The following is a 15769-nucleotide window of genomic DNA, read 5'->3' as shown; positions in this document are numbered from 1 at the left end:
CACAGATGCCCGGGATCTAGGCCACATCTTGTGGCCATATTGGTATCCTAACGCTGTGCTGTCAGTGAGGCCTTGGTGTCATCTGAACTAGGGATGCTGCTGAAGGCCATGTCTGGGTCTGTGGCCCTACAACAGCCACGGTCTCTGTTGATGTCCATGGTTCCTGACACCACTGAAGGCAATGCTGATGCTTGGGGTCTGGGCTGCCACCTGTGGCCATGTTGGTATCCAAGGGCTTTGCTACCATGGATGCTGGGCTAATACATGTGAACTGCACAGTCACAGGGTCCTGAACCCAAGCTGCTGCAATGGGCCGTGTCTGAGTCTGTGGCCCAGCTCTAGCCAGGGTCTGAAGTCCATGACTCATGTTGTCAAAAGGGGTCATAGGAACCAAGCATGTTGAAATCCAAGGGCTGTGTTGAATCAGCCCTGTCCATCACTGGCCCCAGGATAGCTGTCCTTATCTCTCTTTGGACACTATAACAGGGGAGCTGGTGTTTTCCCTGCCCCTGCCCCTGCCCCAATGGGAGGGCTGACCTCAGCACTCATGATGCATGGCCCCACCCTGCACCATAGGCATGGGAGAGCTGGCCACAGTGGCATGGGCTTAGGAAAGTTGGATATGCTCCTCAACTGAGGGGAGTGGTCCCAATGACCCAGATCCACCAGCTCAACTACCATTTTGAACTACATCCTGATGTTGAGTTAGCCCACACTCACAGATGGCCCATCTTTGACCTACTGGTGTGCACAAATCGTCTAGTCCTACAGATAATAACTGCAAAATCGCCATGACTCAGACAACAGCAGGATGTCATGCAACTTTCAAGGTGTCATTGATTTTTACGGCTGAGTAGTACTCTATTGTGCAAATGTTACACATTTTCTTTATCCATTCTTCGGTTGAGGGGCACCGAGGTTGTTTCCAAGTTCTGGCTATTATGATTAGCGCTGCTATGAACACAGTTGAGCAAATGTCTTTGTGGTATGAGTGTACATCCTTTGGGTATATGTCCCAAAGTGGTATTGCTGGGTCTTGAGATACATTGACTCCCAATGTTCTGAGAAACCACCACACTCATTTCCAAAGTGGCTGTACAAATTTGCACTCCCACCAGCAATGGAGGAGTGTTCCCTTTACTCCACATCCTCTCCAGCATATGCTATCATTGGTGTTTTTGATCTTAACCTTTCTGACTGGTGTAAGATGGTATCTCAGAATTATTTTGATTTGCATTTCCCTGACAACTAAGGATGTTGAGCTATTCCTTAACTGTCCTTCATCCATTTGCGATTCTTCTGTTGAGAACTCTGTTTAGATCTGTAACCCATTTTTAATTGTATTATTTGATCATTTGATGTTATATATTTTGGAGATCAGTCCTCTGTCTGATGTGGGGTTAGTGAAGATCTTTTCCCATCTGTGGCTTGCCATTTTGTCTTAGTGACTGTATCCTTTGCCTTACAGAAGCTTCATCTTATTGTTTCTCTCACTGTCTGTGCTGTGTTAGTAAGTGGTCTCCTGTGCCCATGTGTTCAAGGATACTTCCCACTTTCTATTCAATGAGTTTCAATGTGGCTGGATTTATGTTGAGGTCTTTGATCCATTTGTGGTGTGGGAAGTCCTTCTGTATATGTATTTTCCATGCTTTTATTGATTAATGTAGAAGGTACTTTTGGGCAATGGCTTAACAAAATATAGCCAGGATGGAAGAGATATATAGAGAGAGAGTAGGCAGAGTTAGAGAGAAGCTATGTAGATCTGCCAGATTCAGAACTTTATCTGGTAAGCCACAGGCACATGGTGATACACAGACTGATAGAAATGGGTTAGGGTAGAAATAGGAATTATTAGGAATAAGAGCTACCTAAAAATACACTTAAGAGATTGGCCATGCAGTGACTTAAATAATATAGTTTCTGTGTGATTATTTCAAGTCCAAGCGGCCTCTGCCAACACATTTGGACCTAAATTTTGTGTATAGGAATAGATATGGACCTAATTGTGTTCTTCTACATGTTGACATCCAGTTATGCCAGCACCATTTGTTGAAGATGCTTTCTTTTTTCCACTATATGATTTTAGCTTCTTTGTAAAAAAAAAATATCAGGTGGTCATAGGTGTGTGGATTAATATCAGGGTCTTTGATTTGATTCTATTGGTCCACCTGTTTGTTTTTATGCCAATACCAAGGTCTTTTCATTACTGTAACTCTATAATAGAGCTTGATGTCAGGGATGGTGATGCCTCCAGAAGTTCCTTTAGTGTAGAGGATTGTTTTGCCTATTATGGGGTTTTTGTTTTACAATATGAAATTATTTTCTTTTGAGGGAGGAGTGATAATATGGGCAAAGGGGTCAAGACCATGTAGTGATACCCATAAAAACAGCTGACCTGAGCTAGTGAGACCTCACTGACTCTGAACTGATAGTGAGGGATCCAGTATACGAATGAACTGGGCCCACTGAATATGGGGGGCAGTTGTGAGGCTTGGGTAGTCTGTGGGGCCACTGGTAGTGGGATCAAGATTTATTCCTAGTGCTTGAACTGACATCTTGAAGTACATTCTCTTTGAAGGGATACATTGCTCAGTCTAGATATAGGGAGGAGGGCCTTGGTCTTGCCTCCAATGAAGTGTCAGACGCTGTTAACTCTCCTTGAGACGTCTTACAATTTCAGAGAAGTAGACGAGGAGGGGGAGGTAAAGCAGGAGGAGAGCAGGGAATGGGGATGGGAATAGCTATGTAAAATGAGAAAAGAATGTATTTTAAAAGTCCTACTTTAAAAATCAAAAGAAGAAGAAAATAGAAAAGAAGAAGCCAACTGAGCTATATAGAGATTGGCGCCAAGAAAGTGTTTGAATGACTTCCTTAAATTAGCTACGTTGTCTTTTTATTTCCCAGTTAATCAAAGTAACTTTATTAAAAAGGAAAAAAAAGGAAAACTAAAGCTGCATGAAAAAGCCTTATGGAAAACCACTACTTAGCTAATTTAAATATATAATTTTAAATGGGGCTAACTGGTTCAGCAGTAAGGATCTCTTCTTGCTTTAGCTTTTGCAAAGCAACTGAGTTCTACTCCCAGACCCTACATGGAAGCTCACAATGACCTATAACTCCAGTCCTTGGGGAACCTAAGTCCTCATCTAACCTTCATGGGCATCATGGAGGTACATGATGCACATAAACACATGCAGATAAAACATTAACATATGAATAAATAGATCTAAAATATTAAATATATAAAACTTGGGGGGAAAGGAGTCTAATTGTATTCAGCATAGGTAGATAACCCTGCCTACTAAGTGAAAAATCTCAATGCCATGCTTGGAACATTTAGTCAAATAGACACATTCTTGGTTGGCCACCATAACTGGATGGCAAAACTCTACAGCTAAAGACGCCACATGCTTTGATTCTAGGACATAGAGAAACCAAGTTAAAACTGACAGGGAAACTTTTCCCCTGTTGCTTAGGTTGCAAGTTCAAGAAAGTGTTTTGTAGGTCTGTGGGGTAGGAAAGAGATCAATGACCTCTGCATACTACAATACTAACCGGACAGGCAAGACGTGTCTGCTGGACCAATAGTGGCATGACCGTGATGGGGAGGGAGGGAGGTAACCATCTGCTTTCTAATTGGAGTTGAGATCTCTTGCACAAGACGGACTTCATGCCTGGTGCTCTAAACCTGACAACAACAAACACCCTGGCTACTGTACTAGTTTGCTTTCTGTTGCTGTGATAAAAAACATTGATTAAAGGGAACTTGAGAGAGAAAAGCATTTTCTTAGTTTATAGATTAGAACCCATCAAGAGAAGCCAAGGAAGGAACTCAAGGAAGACACTGAAGCAGAGGCCATGAAAGAACACTTCTTCCTGACTTGTTTCCCATGGCTCATTCAGCCTGCTCTTTTATAAAACCCAAAACCGCTTGTCCATTGGTGCTACAGTCCACAGTGGGATGGGTCTTCCCACATCAATCATTAATGGAGAATATGCCCCTACAGACTTGCCTACAGGCCGATGTGATGAGGCATTTTCTCCACTGACATTCCCTCTTCTCAGATGATTCTACCTGGTGGACAAAACAAAACAAAAGGAAAAGCTGAGTGACAATTATTCCTAGTGTATAAACTAAAGATATGACCACTGTGTGCTATGATTAAGGAGAAGGCTTTATTGTAGGTAAGAGAGACAACAGCCAGAAACATCTGGAAGAATCCAGAGCAGGGGGAGAAAAAGTCAACCGAACATGGCCAACAGACTGGAGCTGGGCAGGAGAGAAGCAGAAGAGCAGAACTGAAAGAGGAACAGGAACAGGAAGAGAGGGAGAACATGGGAGAAAGAAGGGAGGGAAACGAGGAAGATAGAGAGAGGCAGACAAAGAGAGTGAGCATAGACAGAACAGCAGGGTCATAAGGACAATGAGTAGCTGTGAGGAGGGAAGTCTGTAGGCTGGGGAGTTCAGGGTAGGGGAGGAGATGAGGAGGGCTGGGATGCTAGCATTGACTTTGAAATGTGTAACAGGTTCTTATGATACTGAGGGAGCCTGGAGGCCAGCAAGGGTTTTAATATGCTACTAGGCACCACAGGTGGCCCTTTGTCCATTCTGTCTTTTGGAAATTTGGGAAAATGGAGTTTCCTTTGACCTGATACCTAGAGTCCCAAACTACATGGTTTTGGACAGCCCTGACGTATTTATTCCTGGAGTCTAGAAGACTGTGCACCATTTAAAGCTGTGTGCCTGAGAGGACTAGAAACACACTCAGAAGAGTATGAGCTTGCCCTGCGGTACTGCATCTGAAGGAGATTGGAGGCTCTTCCCAAGGAGGAGAGGCCTGAGACATAGTTCTCAGCTGTTTGGCTCAGTGTTGCAGGCATAGCCCACGGGTACCCAGAGTCCCTCAGCAAAGACTGGAAGATTTTGTTCTTGTTCTTGTTCCCAGGAATTTAAAGAAACCTTTGCCTAATTATTAAGTGCATCTGGGCAAATCAGTGTCTACACACAACAAAGGACACAGATGTTAGAGAATCGGTTGGGGGAAAAGTCACTCAGGAAGCTACAATACAGTGACAAGCAGCAACAGCACACTTGGGAGACAGAAGACTAGCTTTCAAAAACACCATTTAAAATGTCTAGTTTTCAAAATGACAATATAGCATGATAAAGTAGAACACACAGAAGACAGAGCAATCAAACAAAATGCCAATTGAAAAGACCCAGATTTTAGCCCTATTTAAACAAAGATTTAATTCCGTCATTTTAAAATATGTTCAAAGAAAGCCATGTCTAAGGAACTAAGAGAAAATATAGTGTTATCCTAAAGAATTTTAATAAAGAGAAAGCTACTGTGAAGATGGGGGTAGATATTACAGATTTGGAACCTACAATAAACAAAATGAAAACGTCACCAGGCAGCTCCAATTTGAATGTGAACAGGCAGAAAAAAGAATCCACAGACCAGCCGATGGGCCTACTGAAGTTATCCCGAAAAGGGGAAGGGTGGGAAGAAATGCATCCAGGGCTTCAGTGTTTCCTCCACATGTGTGAAGAATGTAAGCCATTCCCATGCTCACAACAAGAAGCTGAACAAACTGAAAATCAGCAACTCTACAGAGGTCAGCTAGAGAGCTGAAGTCAGGACAGAGAGCCAGCCCACCCACACAGACAGTTTAATAGAGAACCACAGCTCACCAGCCACAGTGAGACCCTAAAATGGTCATTACCATATGTCCTGGAGATAGGGGCAAGCTAGCTGCAGAGTTGTGACCTCCTGGATGCCCAGTCTGAAAGTGAGAAAGATGTATACTCTTTTTTCCATTGTATGTTGAAAGTGTTAATATATGTTTAATTTTACAGGGTTGAAAATTAAAAGGTTTCCTTGAGTCTCAGACATGGTCTTAGATTTTTTAGCATAATTTTAAAATTATTTTTAAACTACATATAGTTTTAACTTCCAGTCAAGATGCATACTTGGATATCTATGATCCTAGGTGACAGGTGTAACGTTAGGCTCAAAAGGAAGGGACTCAGGTAACTTGATTCAGCTGAAAACTGAACTTGCTCATCAGAGAAATACTTTTGGTCCTGGTGAGAATTCTGGCTTCTGAACAAAGTCTCAAACAAGAGTAATCTCAGTAGGAGGGATAGATCTTTCTCCTAAGTTTCTTTATATTTTAAACTATAAAAAGATGGAGCCTGAAAAACAACTTACAAGAAAAAAAATCAAACAATAGAAGCCTGACTCAAATAGGTATTCTCTTTAACTTCCTTGTTTTGCAGTTATTTAGCCATGAGGTGTGAGACACTGCCGGTGTCGCTGAGTGTGTGCTTGAATCCTAGTGAACAGCTTCACCTCATTTCACTGTGCAACTGAACACAGCCAAACACCTGTAGCTTATAATGTCAAGGGTGTTTAAAACCTCATCTATCATTCTGTTTAAGTAATTGATACAGTTGACCAGGTTCTGATTAGCAGACTCCCAACTGTTAGACTTTAAATGGTACAAAATAGTCTCTATTTCTTGAAGCTAAAATATGCCTAGAGGTGGGATAGGACTTGGCATTGTGATGAAGGGGGCTGTAAGCTGATGTCACAGAGGTTGGCTTGGAGCTGGTGGTAATTTCTAGCAGCCCTGGCAGACCTTATCTCTCCCTCGGTGGAGTACATTGGTCTGTCTCTGAACTGCTCTAAGAGAGTTGTTTAGATCCTATGCTCAAATCACGGGTTTGAGAAACTGCAGGTTTCTGAAGCATACTATTTCAGAAACTGTTTTCTTGTATTTTGAGGCGTGTGTGCACACACGTGTTTTAAATAATTGTCGTTAATTCAGTGCTAGACGGCTTGATTCGGTAAGTATACTTTGTAGTCAGACTCTTTTCTGTTGTCTCTGGGTTTGCTGCTCTTGGTTTCAGATACTAGACTAAGTCCAGGAAATGGGACTTGATGGTAAGGTTAAGTGTTTAGCAGGGAGACATAGTCTGCTGGAAGACAGAAGGAGGCACAAGAAACTCCTGAGAAAGCTGGCTCATGGTCTGAGCAAGCCTGTTTCAGCCTCAGCAAGGGGTTGGCTCCATACCTTCAGAATCTTTTTAACCCTGAGAAAGCATAACCTACTTTGCTTCTTTGTGGCGGTCTCCCAACCCCTCAAAAAAAAAACACTGTCTTCAAAATATTTTTTTTTCTCAGCAGATTTGGGCAATAACAAATTTGTGTCATTCCCTCAGTCCTTAAAACCGGTCTCCCTAATGTATTGGTGGAGTGATTTCCGATTCAGTAAGCATGGTTTAGAAGGTGTGGGAAGCTCCAGTGCAGGTTTCTCATTCGCTGTGGGTCCCTCACTCCCTGTGCAAAGCAATTACTTTCTCTGTCATCCTCATTTCCTGATACTGGATTTTACAATCAAGTCTTTTTGTTGTTGTTGTTGTTTTGTTTTGTTTTTTGTTTTTTTGAGACAGGGTTTCTCTGTGTAGCTTCGAGCCTGTCCTGGAACTTGCTCTGTAGACAAGGCTGGCCTTAATTTCAGAGATCTGCCTGCCTCTGCCTCTTGGATGCTGGGATTAAAGTCATGTGCCACTACTGCCTGGCTCAAATCCCTTTTTTCTTTTTTTATTCTTTCTTTTTTATTTATTATGTATACAGAAGAAGGTACCAGACTCCATTCCAGATGTTGTGAGCTACCATGTATTTGCTGGGAATTGAACTCAGGACCTTTGGAAGAGCAGGCAATGCTCTTAACCTCTGAGCCATCTTTCCAGCCCCTCAAATCCCTTTTCAACCACAAATAAACTCTCTTACCCACCTGAGGTCAGCGTGGACCTCCCTGGACAGAGTTCCTTCTACTTACACACATGACAATTCATGTTTGGTTTCTTTCTTCTTCACTTGGGGATGGGACATGGGGCAGCAGTGGCCAAGTGGCTGCTGAATTTGGGAGTGAAGCCACCTTTGCTGCCTGATCTTCTCTTCCAGGTGTGAAAGATGTTAGACGTGAATACGAAGATTCTCATTGCCGTTTTTTGCGGTATGGTGACTGGTACAATTATGCTGTTAATCATTGCCTATTTTATTGTCTTGAAGGCAGTCAAGGAAGTCAAGTAAGTCATGCTAGTAGGAATGAAGAACACTTCTGTAATGGGACACTGGGCCCTCTACAGTGGCTTCTTGTAGGGAAAGTCAAGGACCACTGTTAGGTCTGAGAGAATGGGGACAGATGGGGACAGAAACGTGAGGGTTTTCCTTCAAGCTTGGAGTTGAGAGCTTATGAGTCCACTGTTCTCAGCTGGACTGTGTGTGTGTGTGTGCGTGCGTGCGTGTGTGTGTGCAGGCATTCCTTTCTGTCACCAGGGAGTGTGCCTTCAGTATTTAGCAGAGCCCTGGCTGAGCACCCTTTCCCTCTCTGGCACTGTAGACTGGGGAGTCCACAGTGGATGCCTTGGGCACGAGCTGTCTCCTAATCACACAGAGTGTGGCCATAATGACCTCTTCCCACTCACTGGGGAGCTCACATGTCCCCTCATTCATTGTCAATGGCTGTGGGAAAAGTGAAGTGGGTCAAGAGAATAGAGACTCCATGGAGGACAGCTGACAGGGGTGGAAGTCAGACGAGAGATGTTTGAAGATGGGGAGAGAAGCCTTGAGTATGAGAGGCAGGCTGTCAGCAGTAATGGTGTCCCTTTCTCGGGACATATATGGTGGAGACCAGAGCTGAGCCCAGCCAACTCTAGCACCTTCTTCACCATTCCCACATCTCAGTGGCCTGTAGCAACCACATGGGTGCAAGCCACTCTCGCTTGCTTGAACTGGCACACTGGGTTCACATGCATAGCAACTGTAGGAGAGGAAAAGATAGGGAAGGAGCAGAGAGCTTCACCCCAAGGCTGGTGTCACAGGTGTGATGGGCTTCAGGCCTGGACTTCACATACAGCCCTCATGATTGTAGAAGCTCACTGAAAACGACAATTCTACGCTCATTTTGTGTGTGTGTCTTTTCTTAAGATTCGCAAATTGGGGAGACGTCGAAAGATGTATTAATTCTCCTAAGTTCACTCAAGAAAATATCATCCGGGTCAAACCCATGACTGCGGAGTCTTCTTGTATTCTCCAGGGCTGTGATGAAGATAGCATCTATACAGATTATGGCACCCTGCCAACTTATTTTTGTGGCACCTACAAAGAACTCTGACATGGCTGGGGAGGAGCCCAAAAGCTTCACAATCAGTATTTCTTTTTTAGTAGAATAGTTTATTTTCAAATTAATTTCTGTTATGTTTATACTCTTATTTACTCCGTAAATGGTTTTTATGTTCTTTGTATAATGCACAATAATAAAAATAATCTTTTACCTTCACGTGGTGGTGTTGATCGTTATGAAGGTCCTTTTTTTCTAACGTGTTAAGTCATTTTGAGGCTTGAGCCTATATACTATGTTGCGATGTAAGCAGGAGAATTACAGTAGAACATAAAAAGGGGCATGTATGCAATTTTGAAGATGGGATATCATTTTGCGAAATGCCTAAATTTTTAGAAGTACTTTAAAATTACGTTGAAGACTTCCTAAGCCCAAAGGGAAAAGTGATTCTTCTGAGATGACATTTTCAGGGGTAAATTCTGATTGAATTTTGTTACATGAGATTCTTTTTATTTTTTCTTACATTTTTTTAAACTGTGGTGTAGCTAAAACTTTACTTTTCAATTTGAAAATAGATTTTTCCATATAATCTATTCTGATTATGCTTCAAATTGCCCAGCTCCTCCAGATCCTCTTCAAATTCCCACCCTCTGAAGTCCATACTCTTTCTTGCTCTCCTTCATTAGAAAACAAACAGGAATCTAAAGAAAAAAATAAAATAAGTACAAAGAAAATCAAATGGAACAAAGCAAACAAGTAAACAAAATGAATAGCCAGGGAAAATGTACAAGAAACACATTCAGACATAGAGAAATACACACTGGCACTCACAGAAATTTCTAAAAAATACAGAAAATTGGGAACCAAAATGTGTAAGAGCCATAGGGTAAGAAAAACAAGAAAAGATTCGCAGGTAAGGGATTATGAGTCAAAAACCCTAAAATACCAATGTGTTTGTTTTGTGTTGATCATCTACTATTGGACACGGGGTCAGGCCTTAAGAGTGGTTTGTATGCACAGTGAGACTCCGTTAGAGTAAACTAATTTTTCATTTGCAAGTTTTTATCAGTTGGAGACAGCTTCTGGGTTAGAGATACGGGCCTGTTTCCACTTCCACTCCTAGCACTGAGACCCCAAACCTGTGCACCCCTGTGCAGGGTGCCAGTCTCTATGAGTTCATAAGTGTGTCGATTTCTATGGTGTTTAGAAGACCTTGCTCCCTTGGTGTTCACCATCTCCTCTGGCTCTTACAATATTTCTGCCCCTCTTCTGCAGGTTTCCCTGGGCCACATGTGAAGGGAGGGAATTCATAGAGACATCCCATTTAGGGCCAAGTGTTCCAAGTTCTCTCTGTACACTGTCTAGCTCTGGGTCTCTGTAGCTCTTTCTTTTTTGAACTTTCTTTTAATGGTATACATATGTGCCTGATTGTCTATATGTACCCCATCTCTATGAAGTGCCCAGAGAGGCCAGAAGAAGGTAGCAGATTTCCTAAAGCAGGAGTTACGGTTGTGAGCTACTTGGCATGGGTTCTGAGAACCAAACTTAAGTCATCCGGAAGAATAGCAAGCACGCTTAACTATGAGCCGTGTTTCAGTCCCCAACCAATATTAACAGTAACCTAAGAATTCTACATGGATGTGTCATAATTTACTTAACCCAAACTTTACTATTGAGAACATATTATTTCTAAATTCCATCTATTAAATGTTAAAAAAGTACCATAAAAATCTTATCACTAAGTATTACTAACAGAAAATAAAACACTTTGGGGTTGATTAAGCCTGAATTCTGAGTATCATGCTGGCAAGGCTGTCTCAAAGTTGCCAAATTCATGTGCACACTGGTTACTTTTCTCTGTGTGAGACCAAATTCCTGACACTGAAAAGGGAAGCGAGGGTTTTTCTGCCTTCACAGTCTCAGGGCACAGTCCCCTGGGATGAGATGGTGGCAGGAGCATGTGTCACACAGAAGAAGGCCACAATGTCAGCAGTCAGGAAGCAGAGGGAGATGACAGCTGTGCTCAGTCTGGGCCCCCTGCCACCCACAAGTAAACGCAGGTTCTAATGCCAGTGAAGGAATGGACTTGCCAGAAACAGCGGGGAGCAGGGGTGGGGGTGAAGAGCAAAGGGAAAAATTCCTTCCTTCATGCCCTTTTATGGCTACCATTAGATAGATGGTGGGGCCCAGATGAAAAGTGAGTCTTCCTACTTCAGATGATTTAAGAAAAAATCCCTCACACCTTCTTAAATTTGAATTAATTCCAGATGTAGTCAAGTTGACTACCAAGAATATTCATCACAGGTCTAACCCCTTCTCAATGGTATCTCCTCACGTCATCCTTAATTCCCAAATGAAAACAATAGCCAGGTCATTATTACACCCAACTTGATATAACTACCCCACGTACAAGTACAAACACATTCTATATTTAACCATGTCATAATTACATGAAATGTGATATAACTGTTCCTAATACAACTGCAAATGCATGATACATTTTGAATAAGAGGCAATACCACTTGAAGGACATTCTTTTAGTATCTCAAACTTAAACATAATAACCACTGGTATTCTCTTAATTGATGTTACAGTACCTGATAAGAAATTAAGGAAGGAAAACACAAATACTTGTATAGACACATTCTTAACACTATTACAGAAACACTCATGTCAATTATAATCCATATTTTCATTCCTGATGGGTTTGTGTCCCCGGTTTCCCTGCCTGGATTAGGCTGTAGCTTCCCATTGACTTTAATTGCAGGGCATAGTAGCACCAAGAGATACCCTAAAGGATTTCTTACATTTCAGACATAATTTTTCTTACCTCCATTGTGGAGAAGCAATCCAATTTCTCCACAGTAATCTTCATCAGTCACTATTCCTAACACTGTTATGCCTTTGGTTCAAGGGCATCGGAAGCCCAAAGTGGCCAGGGGGAAGCCCTGAGTTTCAGTCTAAGGGAATGTTTGTTGTCATCTCCTGGTTGGAGTGCTCCCCCACCTGGAACCAAAACTTCTAGGCCATAAGAAATTAAGGTCATGGGAACTGGAAGCAAAAAGGTTCCTAGTGGGCCACTAGGGGCAACAGAGTGGAACCATTCCTTTTTCTACCCTTCGATCCCTGCACCCATGAATATATGACCATGTGTACTGCCCAAAGTTGTGCCTGCTGTGAAGATTTTCCTTTGCTGGTGCCTTTCAGGGTTGTCACAAAAAGGAGTTGACTTCTGGGTGGTGCCTGCGTAACATGTTGAAGCATTAGTGAAGCCAGGCGGTGGTGTGTGCCTTTAATCACAGCACTCAGGAGGCAGAGGCAGGCAGATCTCTGTGAGTTTGAGTCCAACTGGGTCTACAAGAGCTACTTTTAGGACAGGCTCCAAAGCTACAGAGAAACCCTGTCTCAAAAAAAAAACGAAAAAAAAAATGCTGAATATGGTAATAAGTATTTGTAACCCACTGTTGTGGAGGTAGAGACAGGCTGATCTCGAAAAACCAAAAACAAACAACAACAACAACAACAACAAAAAACAGGTGGCAAATTAAAGATTTTTAATGACCTAAATTCAGTGCTGAAATAAGATTAATTGGACTGCAAGTGCCATCTTAGGGTAACCCAAATCTGTCATTGGAACCATGAAAGTTTTGTTGGTGTGTGACTTTGACGATACAATCATAGATGTCAATAGTGACACCTGGATTGTACAGTGTGCTCCAGACCAAAAAAAAATCCTATGGAAATGCAAGATTCTTACCAGAAGGGGTTCTGGACAGAATTTATGGGCAGAGTCTTTAAGTATTTGGGAGAGAAAGGGGTGAAAGAAGACGAAATGAGAAGAGTTGACATCAATGGCTTTCACTTCGGGGACGGTAGAGCTTTTCAGCTTTCTAAAAGGAATAAGGATACATTTGATTGCATCATTATTTCAGATTCAAACTCAGTCTTCATAGGTTGGGTTTTAGAAGCTGCTGATTTTTATGATGTCTTTGATAACGTGTTTGCTAATCCCGCAGCTTTGGAGAACAGTGGTCGTCTCAACAGTTAAAAATTGCCACACTCGTTCTTGCAAATAGCTGTCTGAAGAACCTTTGTAAAAATGCAGTTTTGCTAGAATTTATAGATAAACAGAGATGGGGTGAGATTCAGGATTGTTTATATAGGAGATTGTGGAAATGATGTCTGTCAGTTACCTTTTTAAGGAAAATGATGTTGCCATGTCACGGAAAGAATATACTCTACATAGAATTCTTGCAAGAATGTCTCAAAATCTTGAGCGTATTGAATCTTCTGTTATAATTTGGTCTTCAGGTGTTAAATAATTTCTCACTTACAATTTCTAATGAAGGAGTAATGTGCCAACAAAAAATTTAACAGGCATTAACAGCTCTTCAATACTCATAAAGAAATACAATTTTAGGGATCAGGTCACAGGGTCACTCCTAGTGTCTAACATGGAGAACATGTTTTTCAACCTGCAGATGACCCTAGCATATGAGGACAATGGCACAGCTCAGAAGCACCTATTTTTCCATTCCTAGGTCTGGCCTTGAGACTGGTGAATGGTAGCCACAGGTGTGAGGGCCGAGTAGAGATCTCTTACAATGGCACCTGGGGCACAGTGTGTGATGACAGCTGGGACCTGACAGATGCCAAGGTGGTGTGCCAGCAGCTTGGCTGTGGTGTGGCCATGTCAGCCCCAGCTGAGAGCTACTTTGAGAGAGGCATGGGCCATATCATGCTGGATGATGTGCAGTGCATAGGGGATGAAGCCAAGGTGTGGCAATGCACACATCACGGATGGTTCTCCCACAACTGTGGGCACCATGAGGATGCCAGCGTGGTTTGCTCAGGTGAGTGGCAAGGCTTGCATCACATCTCAGAGACAGAGCTTTGCCAACCCCAGCCATTGGGAAGGGAGCTGTCAATACCAGCAGGCAAGCTGTCAGCAATGAGCTCTGGGATTTGACCTGATTTTAAAGTCAATTTACTTAAGAGTTAGTTTGTGAGCATAGATTCCAGCATCTGTAAATTGTTCAAAATCTCACCTGGAAAATAGCCTACCCCCTCCCCACCCCCCGCTAGTCAAGGTACAATTTTAATTATCATTTCCTTTAATCTGAATCTTTACTATGCGAGTTTCTTTTACAAGGAAGCTTCAAACTTCATCAGCTTAAACAGAAAGCCAGGGCCACATCCTGCAAATAGACCACACTTAAACACAGATACAGTATCTTAGTTACTTCTCTATTGCTATGATAAAACACCCCTGACGAAAATAACGTATAAAAGAAAGCAATTTATTTGAGGCTCATGGTTCCAGAGGCTAGAGTCCATGACCAGTATGGTGAGGAGCATGGCAGCAGGCAGGTAGGCATGGAGCTGGTGCAGTAGCTGAAAGTTCACATCTTGATCCACACAGAAGCAGATGGAGTTAATTAGGGTTTTCTTGGGCTTTTTTTTCCTCTTTTTTTCTTTTTTTGTTTTCCAAGACGGTTTTTCTGTAGCTCTGGAGCCTGTCCTGGAACTAGCTCTTGTAGACCAGGCTGGCTTTGAACTCACAGAGATCCTCCTGCGTCTGCCTCCCAAGTTCTGGGATTAATGGCGTGTGCCACCACTGCCTGGCCTTTCTTAGGCTTTTCGAACTTCAAATTCTGCCCCCAGGGACACACCTCCTTCAACAAAGCAGTCCAACCGGCAGGGAACAAATCTTTCAAACATATGAGCCTATGAGAACCATTTTCACCACAAACAGTGACAATGAAATCATTGTCAGAACCAGAAATTTGTTTTTGAAAATTTCATAGTACCTGGATATAGCTAGGTGTTTAACACTAGCTGCTCTCTCGAGGATAAGGTTCAGTTCCCAGTACCCACACAACAGTTACACTATCTGGGATACATGGAATCTTCTCTGTAATTGGTCAGCTGATTAAGACATTAAAAATAAGAATTACAAAATCTAACCAACTAACAAGACAGACACATCATATAGGTGACTCTCCCTGTGGTCATAGTGTATAAAAAGAAAAGAAACCTGGATTCTAGACTCCATTATCCAGACAGTGGACCTAGATATTCAGAATCTCAGGTGGTGACTTGGAGTCACTCTTAGATGTGCAGGTGGAATACATCTGGTTTTGGTTTCTCGCCAAAGAAATGATTCAAATTAGCAGGTTTCCCTGTGGGGTCAGAAAGGACGAAAAGACGTTGTTTGGTGATTCCTCACTCTGCTTGTGTCTTTTGTAGCCTCTCTGTCTGGCCCAGTACCGTCATTTCTTGTTAGTGATATGATTTCAGGTAATGTTTATTGACTGGCTCTCATGTGCATTGGTGAAGTTACACTGGGACGTAGGGTAGTGGTTTAGGGGCCTAACACCCTGTCTTCATCATCACTAAATTAGCAAATGTCTGAAATATTTCAAGTCTGCATTTCCTCCTCTGGATGATGTGGGTGCATCCTCAGGATATATTGGGATTGGATGACTTTCCTAGTACAGAGGTAGAGTTGGCACTGTGCCTGGCATGTGACAGAACATACTGCGTAGATATCAGCCATTATCTTCTGACTCCCAAGGCCAGAGCTTTGTAAGCATTTCCCTCTGCACACTGCTTTCTATCTGGCAGAACAAAGAAC

The 15769-nt window shown here is 42.5% G+C and overlaps 1 pseudogene; it reads left to right on the top strand.

The window, feature by feature from the left end:
• The first annotated feature begins 12692 nt into the window (after positions 1-12692).
• On the top strand, positions 12693-13486 carry LOC142849812 (pyridoxal phosphate phosphatase PHOSPHO2-like; annotated as a pseudogene).
• Positions 13487-15769: the final 2283 nt, after the last annotated feature.

The sequence above is a fragment of the Microtus pennsylvanicus genome, chromosome 5 (genome assembly GCF_037038515.1).
Source record: "Microtus pennsylvanicus isolate mMicPen1 chromosome 5, mMicPen1.hap1, whole genome shotgun sequence".
NCBI lineage: Eukaryota > Metazoa > Chordata > Mammalia > Rodentia > Cricetidae > Microtus > Microtus pennsylvanicus.
Note: the sequence above shows the minus strand (reverse complement) of the source record. Positions and strands in the feature narration are given on the sequence as shown.